The sequence below is a fragment of the Myotis yumanensis genome, unplaced genomic scaffold (genome assembly GCF_028538775.1).
Source record: "Myotis yumanensis isolate MYYU_CA2020_CCGP unplaced genomic scaffold, mMyoYum1.0.hap1 SCAF_399, whole genome shotgun sequence".
Taxonomy (NCBI): domain Eukaryota; kingdom Metazoa; phylum Chordata; class Mammalia; order Chiroptera; family Vespertilionidae; genus Myotis; species Myotis yumanensis.
In genome coordinates, this window is record NW_027224150.1 from 7,667 (window position 1) to 19,511 (window position 11,845).

Sequence of the window (11,845 nt, forward strand, 5' to 3'; positions counted from 1 at the left end):
TTTAGTGTTTGTTTTTGCAGTGAGCTGTTGTAGAGGCAGCGCACACCCAGAGCAGTGAGAGTGCTACCCCCAAGTTCCTTCCCCAGGAACTACATTCAGCATCTCAGTAGCTTTGACCTGTGTCTGTGAGCATCTGTGCTTTATTTTGCTTTACTTTGTGCATCTGTTAGCAAGATGTGTCTTAAGGTAATTGCTTCAGTTTATACAAACCATTTCAACTATGAAAGTTTTCATAGGAATGCTTTGTTTTCAGATGGGGAAAACCTTATTTACTGCTTGTTATAGGTTGAATTTTACATGTTGATGTCTTAACCTCTCCCTCCTCAGAATGTGACTTTTTGGGAGAAAGGATCTTTACAGAGGTAATTAAATTAAAGTGAGGTTATTAGAGTGGGCTCCAATCTAATATGGCTCATGTCCTAATAAAAAAAAGGGAAATTTGGATGCAGAGATACATATAGAGAGAACAAGGTAAGGAAACATAGAAAAAAGACAACCATCTATAAGCCAAGAAGAGAAAACTGGAATAGATCCTTCCTTTATAGCCCTCAGAAAGAACCAACCCTGCCAAAACCTTGACTTTGGATTTCTAGCTTCCAGAACTGTGAGACAATAAATTTATGTTGTTTAAGTCACCTGGTTTGTGGTACTTTGTTATAGCAGCCCTAGAAAATGAATACACTACCCAAAAGCTGAAATCAGCCATTTCTCCATGAAACTCAGGTTTCTTTAAGGAGAGATGGTAGTACGGTATTCCAAGACCACAGTCTGGCTGTCAGGATGTTCATGGCTACAGGATTGTTCACTGTTTCTGGGCCTCTTCAGTGGACAGAGATATGCAAAATAAAAAAGAAAACCTCCTTTAAAATATTTTTTTCTTATAAAATAACACACAGATACAGAAAAACATACGTTTTTAAACATAAATACCTCTGAATTAATATTGATATTTCTAATTCAAATGCAGGACTATGGGCTTTTTATTTATCTTCATTCTCAAAAACAGAGGGTAGCCCGGCCGGCATGGCTCAGTAGTTGAACATCAACCTATGAACCAGGAAGTCACAGTTTGATTCCCAGTCTGGGCACATGCCCACGTTGCAGGCTCAATCCCCAGTGGGGTGTGTGTAGGAGGCAGCCAATCAATGATTCTCTCTCATCATTGATCTTTCTCTCTCTCCCTCTCTTTCCTTTCTGAAATCAATAAAAACATATATTTTTAAAAGAACAGAGGGCAAAATAGGTGGCAGGAGCACTCCAAAATGAATTAGGATATACAACCTATTGTTTAGTAGTTTTAATTTTGATGTTTTCTTAGAGAGTTCATATAATTAAAAGTCTAAATGTATAAATATATACCACCAAATAATATTCATTCATAGTAAAATAAACTTAAACAAATGAATAGTTCAAAAGTACAAACAGCAGGGTTATGTTACATTTGGGTATGGATGAGTGTTAAAATTTCTGTTTTAGTTATAGTCATGAATTGGAAGTATTGATTGAAAATAACTACTTTTTAAAACAAATCTGAAAAACAGCTAAGAGCAACATCTAATTCAATCAGTTTATAAATAGCTTTCTAAGTGAGCTAGAATATTTTAATGCAAATTTGTGTGAATTAACTAGGGAATAAAATCTCTGGTGATGATAAAATATTGAACTAACAAATGATAGAGGGTTTGTTTGTTTAAAAAAAAAAAAAAAAAAACCAGGAAGGACAGCTCTCCATAACAACAAAAAGAAATAACTACAAGATTAAAATAACCTAACAGCAAACAGAACATATCATTAATAGAGTCCTTCATTATCTAGCACAGCCTATAATGGAGAAAACAGCAAGTGTAATTCTGTTATCTTACCACAGGCAGTACAAATACCCTGTAAAATCCATCTCTTCATTTTCTGTTTGAAAAGATCATTGTAGAAAAGGACTGCCAGGGAGTAGAGGTCATGCTGATTTATTGGCAATTAAACCTGCAGGATTTCTGCACTCCTTTCAAAACAAAGTATCTGAGGCTATTCAGCTAGGATGATTACATAGTGGGCTATCTACTAAAACTGAGGCATCTTTCTGTTAGTGCACAGCAGATACAATTGACTTGGCTGTATTTAGATTACTGCTATTATTTTGTGCAGATTCTTGTATCTTCCTCAAATCACCTAGGACCGAAGAATTACCTTGTTAGTTTAATAAAGCAGAATCTTACCAAGTGGTATATACTAGTCGTTCTGCTTGGAAATATAACTTTGGTACAAACATGGACTCATTTAAAGCAAGCAAATGTGTTACTGAATCTAAATAATCTGTCTGTGGTGCTTCAGCCCTAGCATTCTGAAATGATTTGAAATGATCTTTTACTGGTTTGATACTTGTTATGTTATGTTTGTGTCCCCTCAAAATAAGCACCCATATGCCCATTACACATTTTAAAAAATAAAATATTACACAAACTGTTGAAGTCTCCTTCCCAGTTGTATTCAACTTTGTCATGGTCAGGGTTACTACTATTGTAAATTTTATTTTTTACCACATAATAAATGATATGTAGCACAGTAGATCCAACATGGGTTTGAACTGTGTGGGTCCACTTATATGCACATTTTTTCAATAAATATACAGTTGGCCTTCCGTATCCCTGGGTTTTGCATCTGCAGATTCAACCAACCATGGATCGAAAACAGTATTTTTGATCTGCCATTGAGAATCCACAGATGTAGAGGGTTAATTGTATGCTCTGTTCTACACAATTTTACATAAGGGACTTGAGCATCCCCAAATTTGGGTATTCTCAGGGGTTCCAGAACCAATTTCCCACAGATACAGAGGGACAACTGTATTGTGGTATATTTTCACTTCATATATGTGACATAAAGAACTGTTTTGCATGTTTTTAAACTTTACATAGAAATCATTCTGAATACATTCCTCTGTAATTTGCTTATATCCCTCATCAATGTTTTCGAAATTTATTCATATTGACGTATATAGCTCCACTTCATTGATTTTAACTGTTGTATCATTAATATTCTAGTGGATGAATATGCCACAATTTATTCATTTTCCTATGAATTGCCATGTAAATTGGTTCTAATATCTTGTTGTTAAAATCATGCAATAACATGCAATAACCATTCTATTCCTATTCCCTTGTGTGCATGAGGAGGAATTTCCATAGGGTACATACCTAGAAATAAAATCATTGAAACAAAGGGTGCAAATTACCTGGATATTACCAAATGGCTCTCCAAAGTGGTTGTATTAATTTACACTCCTACCAGGAATATGTGTAATGTACTCTTCTTCTTGTTTTTTTGTTTGTTTGTTTGTTTCTAGCTTCAAAAATCTTTTTAATAACAAGGTAGGATCTGGGGTAGTTTTTGCCACCATAGTGGCCCATCAGCCTCTTGTGTGCTGGAACTCCTGCCCTTGAAGCATATGTAAGGTTTGGTGTGGCTATGAGGGGCTCGTGGGGCCTTGCCAAAATACCTGGACACCTCTTGGCCCTTGAGAGGACCAGAAAGCAGAATGATGCCACAGCCTTGAGGGAGTCCAGGGCAGGTTGGTCAAACTTGAGGATCTTCCCCCCAACCTTATGGATACAGCTCTGGGTATTGCTTCTCACACAAAGTGCAGACACCCTCAGTTTGAGCACCTCCTGCACACACAAGTCATCAGTTATAATCCCTACAACCACAGTGATTTTGCCCTCCCAGCTAGGAAGCTTCATTTCCAGATTATTCAGGAAAGGAACAGAGGTGGCCGGTTGATGCAAATTAAGAACAACCTTTTCAGTACCACGTGGTTGAAGGTGGGGTTGGTTCATCTGGCCATAAAACTGTATAGTTTGACCAATAGCCTTAGGTAGTCATCCTGGCTGTTGGGCTCCTTGCACTGATGCTGGGGTCCAACCCCAGCGCGTCCAGGGGTCCCCAAAGGTGTGGACGGAGTCAGCGATGAAGGAATGACACGGAGACAGTGTTCAGTTGATCAGCAGCCTAGCCAGGATCTCTAGCCAAGTTCTGGTCAGGATCTCCAGCGAAGTTCTGGTTAGGATCTCCAGCCAGGTTCTGTGTCCATGTTCTCTTGCTAGGTTCTCCAGCCAGGTTCTGTCCAGGTTCTCCAGCCAGGTTCAGTCACCAGGTTCTAGTCAGGTTCTCTTGCCATGTTCTATCCAGGTTCTGTCTCTAGGTTCTTCAGCCAGGTTCTCTCGCTAGGTTCTGTCTCTAGGTTCTGTGTAGGATCTTCAGCCAAGAACCTGTCTCTAGGTTCTGTCTCTAAGTTCTCTCCCTAGGTTCTGTTTCTAGGTTCTGTCTGCTGTTGTCTTGTTACATCTGTATTTATACCAGATGATTTTAATCCTGTCAATTTCTATTGGAAAGGTTAGGGCGTTTCTTATCTCCATTCCAGGGAGTAAAGATTATGTAGCTTAAGCGTGATTGTTTGTAGTTAAAGTGATTAACTACCCGCCTGGCACTTAGTTAAGGGGTCATATCCCCTCCCTAACCTCAGGGAAAAATCCCCACCTGGGGAAACAACCTCTCTCAGAGAGGTGACCTTGGTTAAAACACATGGCGCTAAGGAGAACAAACATATTAAGAACAATATGCTATATATGCCAGGTCCCTTGAAACATATGCTGTGCAGATGTTTCTTTCCTGCAGCGACTGTGTCAAGCAGCAAGGATGGACTGGCTTCCGGCACACTGAGCCTTTCAGTCAGACAGTGTAAAGAAATAATACATGCCAACATTCATGCATGTATCAGATGTATATGGTGAGCATGTCATGTGTGTGCATTAGGGCTCAGAAGATCCAAGCCTGGATATTCCCACCTGGTTCTCTTTCCCTCTTTTATTTGTCCCAATCTAATTCCTCTCACCTTCCTGTCCTTCCAGTGATGGTGAACCTTTTGAGCTCGGCGTGTCAGCATTTCGAAAAACCCTAACTTAACTCTGGTGTCGTGTCACGTATAGACATTTTTTTGATATTTGCAACCATAGTAAAACAAAGACTTATATTTTTGATATTTATTTTATATATTTAAATGCCATTTAACAAAGAAAAATCAACCAAAAAAATGAGTTCGCGTGTCACCTCTGTCACACGTGTCATAGGTTCGCCATCACTGTTCTAGGCCCTGCTCAAGTCCCTAAGAAGGCTTTCCTTATCACAAGGTTCTTCACATCTCCCCTGTCTATGACCTCCCAAGATAAGCCCTTCACATATTCTCATCACCAGAGGAATATGTAGTGTTTCAGTGGTCCATGCTCTGGCTCCACATCATATGATCTGCTCCTCAAAGGCAGGAACTATCCTGAGGATTTATTAGCATCTCCCAGAATCCAGTGCCACATTCATAATGGGCTCTTGATGAGGTTGGTGAATTGTTAATGGAGTGAATGCAGTTTCCTTTCCTCCCATAGAGTGATATTCCTGGAATGATTTCCTAGAAACAGCTATCCTCCCTCACTTGGGTAATATCCAGTTAATATGCAGATCCACTCACCCATTGCTCCAATAATTTCATTCCCCTGTATATACTCTAAAGAAATGTCCTTCTACATACTCCCACTTTTCTTTTATATTCCTCCTCTTCATAAATTTCAATGATATCCACAAACAGTTTAATTCTCTTAAAGCCACTATCAGTGATGAGACTATTTTTTGAAAACCATAGCTACATATAGGTCAGCATATACAGGCTCACAGTTCATCTTTGCTCAACTTAGAAGAAATCTATCCTGAGAGTTTTCAGTATGTTCAGTTAACAAAGCACATTCTATTCTCACTCCTGGGTTGCTGAGAAGTCTGGATTCTCTTGTTCTTTATTTCTAGCTATCTTCTTGTCTCCTCCTCCCATGCCCTGAGCAATATACTCTTTTTGCCATATTAATCCCAAAACTTATTGTGTTTACTTCAACAGACTATCAAATATTCAGTTTTATTTTCTTACTAGAGGCCTGGTGCACAAAATTCATGCACTGGGGGGGGGGGGGGGGGTGTCCCTCAGCCCAGCCTGTACCTTCTCCAATCTGGGCCCCTCGGGGGATGTCCAACTGCCGGTTTAGGCCTGATCCCTGTGGTCAGGCCTAAATGGGCAGTCGGACATCCCTCTCACAATCCAGGAATGCTGGCTCCCAACCACTCGCCTGCGTGCCTGCCTGATTTCCCCTAACCGCTTCTGCCTGCCAGCCTGATCACCCCCTAACTACTCCCCTGCCAGCCTGATCGACACCTAACTGCTCCCCTGCCAGCCCAATCGCCCCTAACTGCCCTCCCCTGCCAGCCTGGTTCCTCCCAACTGCCCTCCCCTGCTGGCCAAATCACCCACAACTGCCCTCCCCTGCGGACCACCTTGTGGCGGCCATCTTGTGATCACATGGGGGCGGCCATCTTGTAACCACATGGGGGCGGCCATCTTGTAACCACATGGGGGCGGCCATCTTGTGATCACATGGGGGCGGCCATCTTGTGCAAGGGTGTGATGGTCAATCTGCATATTACCTCTTTATTATATAGGATTAGGTTTTACTGAACCTTCTTACATTTTGACAGTAGCATGGTATAGTAAAAGGAAAACAGGCTCTCGAGACCATAAGACTGGGTTTGAACCTCTGCTGTATCACTTTACTGTGTTACATTAGGCAAGTTACTATAACTCCACAATTTGTCAGGTGTAGAAATCAGCCCTTTCTCTTATGGTTGCCAAGTTAAGTTTCTACAGCATATTTCTGGCCACAAAAATATCACCAAACTTCAAAATAAAAAGAATTAAGCAGGATAACATAGATTAAGTGTGTTTATTATTGTGTCCTGCATAGAGTAGGTGCTTGGTAACGATTAGTGTCATCCCTCTTTTAATCTCCTCCCACTCCCTGAATTACTGTCAGGTACTTTTTCTTAAGTAGAGATGCAATAGAAAGTCACCTGTGTGACCAAAAGACCTCCACCACAGGCCTCAAAAAATTAATATCTTCTTGTCAGCATTCTAGGAATTTTACCTCTACCAATTAATTATTTTGTACTCCTAATTGACAGGTATTGTAATTGTAGGTCCCTTCTCTACTGCAAGGGAGGTTTTAGCACTTTGTCCCAGGACAGAGAAAAGACAATCTTACCAGTTGAGCTAAGGGACCTAGTGAGTATTTGATGTCTCCTAAAAAGAAAGAAATGTTTCTCTTTGACAAATATATATTATACTGGGAGAGGAAGAAACTTTCCTCTACCCTCAAGGTTCTTTTGGCTGGTCTAATAATCAAATTTAATACCTACATACGTATAGGAACCCCATATACATGAGAGAGTCAGAGACTTCACATGCATGACAAATTTAGAGACAAAAAGGGAACATGGGTATATTTGACATTCTGAGCTAGGGGTGAAGTAAATTGCCTTGGGGGCTGCAAAGGATCATTGCAGGATGAGCAGAAGAGCAGATATTTAGTAAATAGAAGTTTTCCCTGCCCTATAGGTAGGTCAAAAGAGGTTATCTCTGATGGTATCTTATTATTGGCCCCTAATTCAAATTCTAGGCAGTTAAGGGATGAGCAGAAGTTTCTCTTGAGCCCAGAGCTAAAGTTGCCTCTGGCTCAAAACAACCCACATACCACAGAGGCACATCTTGAGGTGACTCATTCTAAACACCCACTACACACACACACACACACACACACTGTACGTTTTTACTTAATGTTGTCAATAAGGTCTTGGAAATTATGACTTTAAAAGAAATGATGTACAACAAAACCAATTTATCACAAGCTAATTGATATAAACAAGAGTTAAGTTCTATGGCCACAAAAACATCACCAAACTTCTAAATAAAGAGCCCAAACACTTCTAAATTAAACACTAAAATAAATGTGAGCTATACTATAATATATGTTAAAAAGATGAATAAAAACAAGTAAGATAATTATTTTACAACCAACTTATTCCAGTTTAGGGGACAAGGCGGGAACCAGCCCTACATGGGACACTCTTCCATTGTAGAGTGCACTCATCCCTCACCCCAGGCTCACTCGTACTGGGATGATTTAGATTTACCTAATGTGTGCATCTCTGGGATGTGGGAGGAAACCAGAGTACTGGGAGAACACCCATGCAAACATGGGGAGAATGTGCCAGTTGAGGAACACAGAGAGTGGTTCCTCTGGGAATTGATTTTTTTTTAACTCACCAATGTTATAACAAAATGATGTTGAATAAAAAGAGTTATTCAAGGACCTGCTATATATATTATACTTGTATTATTATCCAATAAAATATCTATCTACCTACCTACTTACCTATCTCTCTATCTCTCTATTATCTCCTTACACTGGTGTACCTGATACACACAGTCTTAGTCTATTTGGGCTGGTATAACAGAACATTATAAACTGGGTAGTTTAAACAACAGAAATTTATTTCTCATAGTTTGAAGGCTTGGAATTCCAAGATCAAGGCATTGGCAGGATTTGGTGTCTGTTGAGGAATCAGTTCCTGTTTTATAAACCACCATCTTTTTGCTGTGTCCTCACACCGTGAAAAGGGGAAGGCAATTCTCTGGGATCTTTATAATCCGAACCCTCATAACCTAATCACCTCCCAAAGTTCCCATCTCCAAAATACTATCACATTGGGGATTAGGTTTCAGCACATGAATTTGGGGGAGCCACAAATACTCAATCTATAGCTCATACGAATGCAATGGCGTCATTATACCAGAGATATCCTGCCTCTCTATACAGTGAATGTGTTTTTTTTACTACAGGCCTTGTTATTACTTAAAATATTTAATTACATTTTTAATAATAAAAATCTTGATACCAGGAACACTGTCACCAACATGGTCCAGTTAATTTCCTTCCTATGTGTACCCACATCAAGGTAGATACTTTGCACCGTAAATGGTTAATAAAGAGTTAGTTCATTTTGAACTAGTTACCTGAAAAAACTATTGGAAAGCCACAGCCACACTTTCACTTATATAAGTAGAGCCATCCTAAATCACTGCAGGACCTAGGTAATTTGAGTCTAAGAAAAAAAATAATCGTTCATTACAAAGTGTGAGAAATATTTTAGGGTTGATTTTGTTTCAGTGACAATGTGAGTTGAGCATTTATGAGAGCTGTGCAAATTACACCACAGAAGGGGCTAAACTCACATGAATTGTTTAAGAGCAATTAATTCACATCCAAACTTCTTGTATCAACATCACCTATTTTCCCTAGACAATTTGTTTTAAAAATCAACCAAAAACTGTGATATTCCACCAACAAGACTACAAGGGTGAAAGAACAACCCCTTAGTCAAATGCAAATTGTAATCATATTAGTATGCTAATGAGTTAAGTGATAAACTGTGGGTCAAATTTCCTCTTGTTGGGCTTAAATAGCACTTGAAAAGGTTTATTCCCAAATGTTTGGGAAAGCTAGGATAAAATTTGGGAAAACAATTACAGTTTATTACATGAACATTATCTGTTCAGCAATATGAAAAATTAATAGATGAGCTAAACTAAAATGAGACGTAATTTTTCCTAATGCTTTAGAAGTTATTAAAAAAAAACATGGCTTAAAGAAAACATTTAATTATTCTAAATTTGGAGTGAAGCCTTTTCAAAAATTATTATTTTAGAATTTTAAAAATTTAGGTCTGTTTTGTCTGGTTGAAGAAAATGTAAGAAGTTGCTCCTTACATTTGGGAGGAAAACAGTTGGGAGAAAAGGTTGAAAGGAGATATGTTTTCACAAGAAGGAATGTTTAGTGATGTCAATGTCTCTTTACTTAAGAAGCCTTTCTTGATTGAACTTATTCCCATTAGCTGATTTCACCCTTTCACAAAGCACCTATGCACTTTTATAGAATGTTTAATATTCACTCGCTTTCATATGCTTATGTCATTTTATAAGTTCCTTAAAATCCAAAGCATGTCTGATTGCATTTTGCAGCATCCAGCTCAGTTCCTTGCCTTCTGGCCAGGTTTGGGGAAAGCCAGCTGAAGACCCAAGAAGACCAAGGGGTGTGGTGAAGAGAGCCCCCAAATGGGGTCACACGATCACCCCCCCGCTTTCTGTGTGACCATGTCCACCTCTACCCTCTTTGCCACTTCCACAAGCTATGTAACCATGAGCAAGTTGCTGAATTTCCTTAGACCTCAACTTAGACCAGTGGTTCTCAACCTGCCTAATGCCAGGACCCTTTGATACAGTTCCTCATGTTGTGGTGACCCCCAACGATAAAAGTATTTTCGTTGCTACTTCATAACTGTAATTTTGCTACTGTTATGAATCATAATGTAAATATCTGATATGCAGGATGTATTTTCATTGTTACAAATTCAACATAATTAAAGCATAGTGATTAATCACAAAAACAATATGTAGTTATATATGTGTTTTCCAATGGTCTTAGGCGACCCCTGTGAAAGGGTCATTCGACCCCCAAAGGGGTCGCGACCCACAGGTTGGGAACCACTGACTTAGACCATTGTAAAAGGGCGATAATAAAGTTTTAGTGCAAGGCAGTGATCTCAACCTTAGTTGCACAATGGAATCACCTAGAGAACTTTAAACATATTGATGACTATGTTCCACCGCTCAGAGCTTCTAAATTCATCAGTGGGGCTGTTGCCAGGGTATAGGGAGTTTTTAAACTCCCTAGGTCCGTGGTCGGCAAACTGTGGCTTGCGAGCCACATATGGCTCTTTGGCCCCTTGAGTGTGGCTCTTCCTAAGCCTTAGGAGTACCCTAATTAAGTTAATAACAATGTACTTACCTATATAGTTTAAGTTTAAAAAATTTGGCTCTCAAAAGAAATTTCAATCGTTGTACTGTTGATATTTGGCTCTGTTGACTAATGAGTTTGCCGACCACTGCCCTAGGTGATTGTAATGTATAGATGAGGTCAAGAACCAGCACTCTAAGAGTCTTTTTTTTTTTTTTTTTTTTAATATATTTTATTGAGTTTTTACAGAGAGGAAAGGAGAGAGATAGAGAGTTAGAAACATTGATGAGAGAGAAACATCGATCAGCTGCTTCCTGCACACTCCCCACTGGGGATGTGCCCGCAACCAAGGTACATGCCCTTGACCGGAATTGAACCTGGGACCTTTCAGTCCGCAGGCCAACGCTCTATCCACTGAGCCAAACCGGTTTCGGCTCTAAGAGTCTTACAAAAATGAAGTAAAACAAAGAAAAACAGTACCTGACAAGTAGTAAGGCAAAAGTCATTTGTTTCCTTTCTTTCTCTCCAACTGGTTTTCCTATTTGTGTTGGTGGTTGCTGGATCCTGGCTGGAAGCTAAGGGATAGAGGGAGAATTTTGTTCAATGATTGGTTTTATTTTTTTTTTAACTTTTTATTTTGAATCTAGAGGCCCAATGCACGAAATTCATGCAAGAATAGGCCTTCCTTCCCCCAGCTGCCGGCACCAGCTTCCCTCTGGCATCCGGGGCCCGGGCTTCCCTCCTAACCCCGGCTTCATCCGGAAGGTCAGAAGGTCGTCTGGTCTAATTAGCATATTATGCTTTTATTATTATAGGTCATTTTAAACTTACAAAAAAGTTGTGAGAATAATACAAAGAATTCCTATACACCCTTCATCCAGATTCATTAATCATTAACAATTAACTACATTTGCTCTATCACTCCTCCATATTCTTTATACTCATATAATTTTTTTCTGAATTAGTTGAGATAGTTGCAGAAAACGTGTAACCAATCCATGTTTCTCTCCCCCTCTCTCCCTTCCTCTCTCTCTAAAAATCAATAAAAACATATCCTCGGGTGAGGATTAAAAAGAAAAAGAAAAAAAAGACAGATTGAAGCCATCAATCATAGTTACTAAAAATGCCTGACT

General features: G+C 39.4%; 1 pseudogene; it reads right to left on the reverse strand.

Moving 5' to 3' along the window:
- Positions 1-3,351: 3,351 nt before the first annotated feature.
- LOC139001325 (large ribosomal subunit protein eL18 pseudogene) lies at positions 3,352-4,933 on the reverse strand (annotated as a pseudogene).
- Between the last annotated feature and the right edge of the window lie 6,912 nt (positions 4,934-11,845).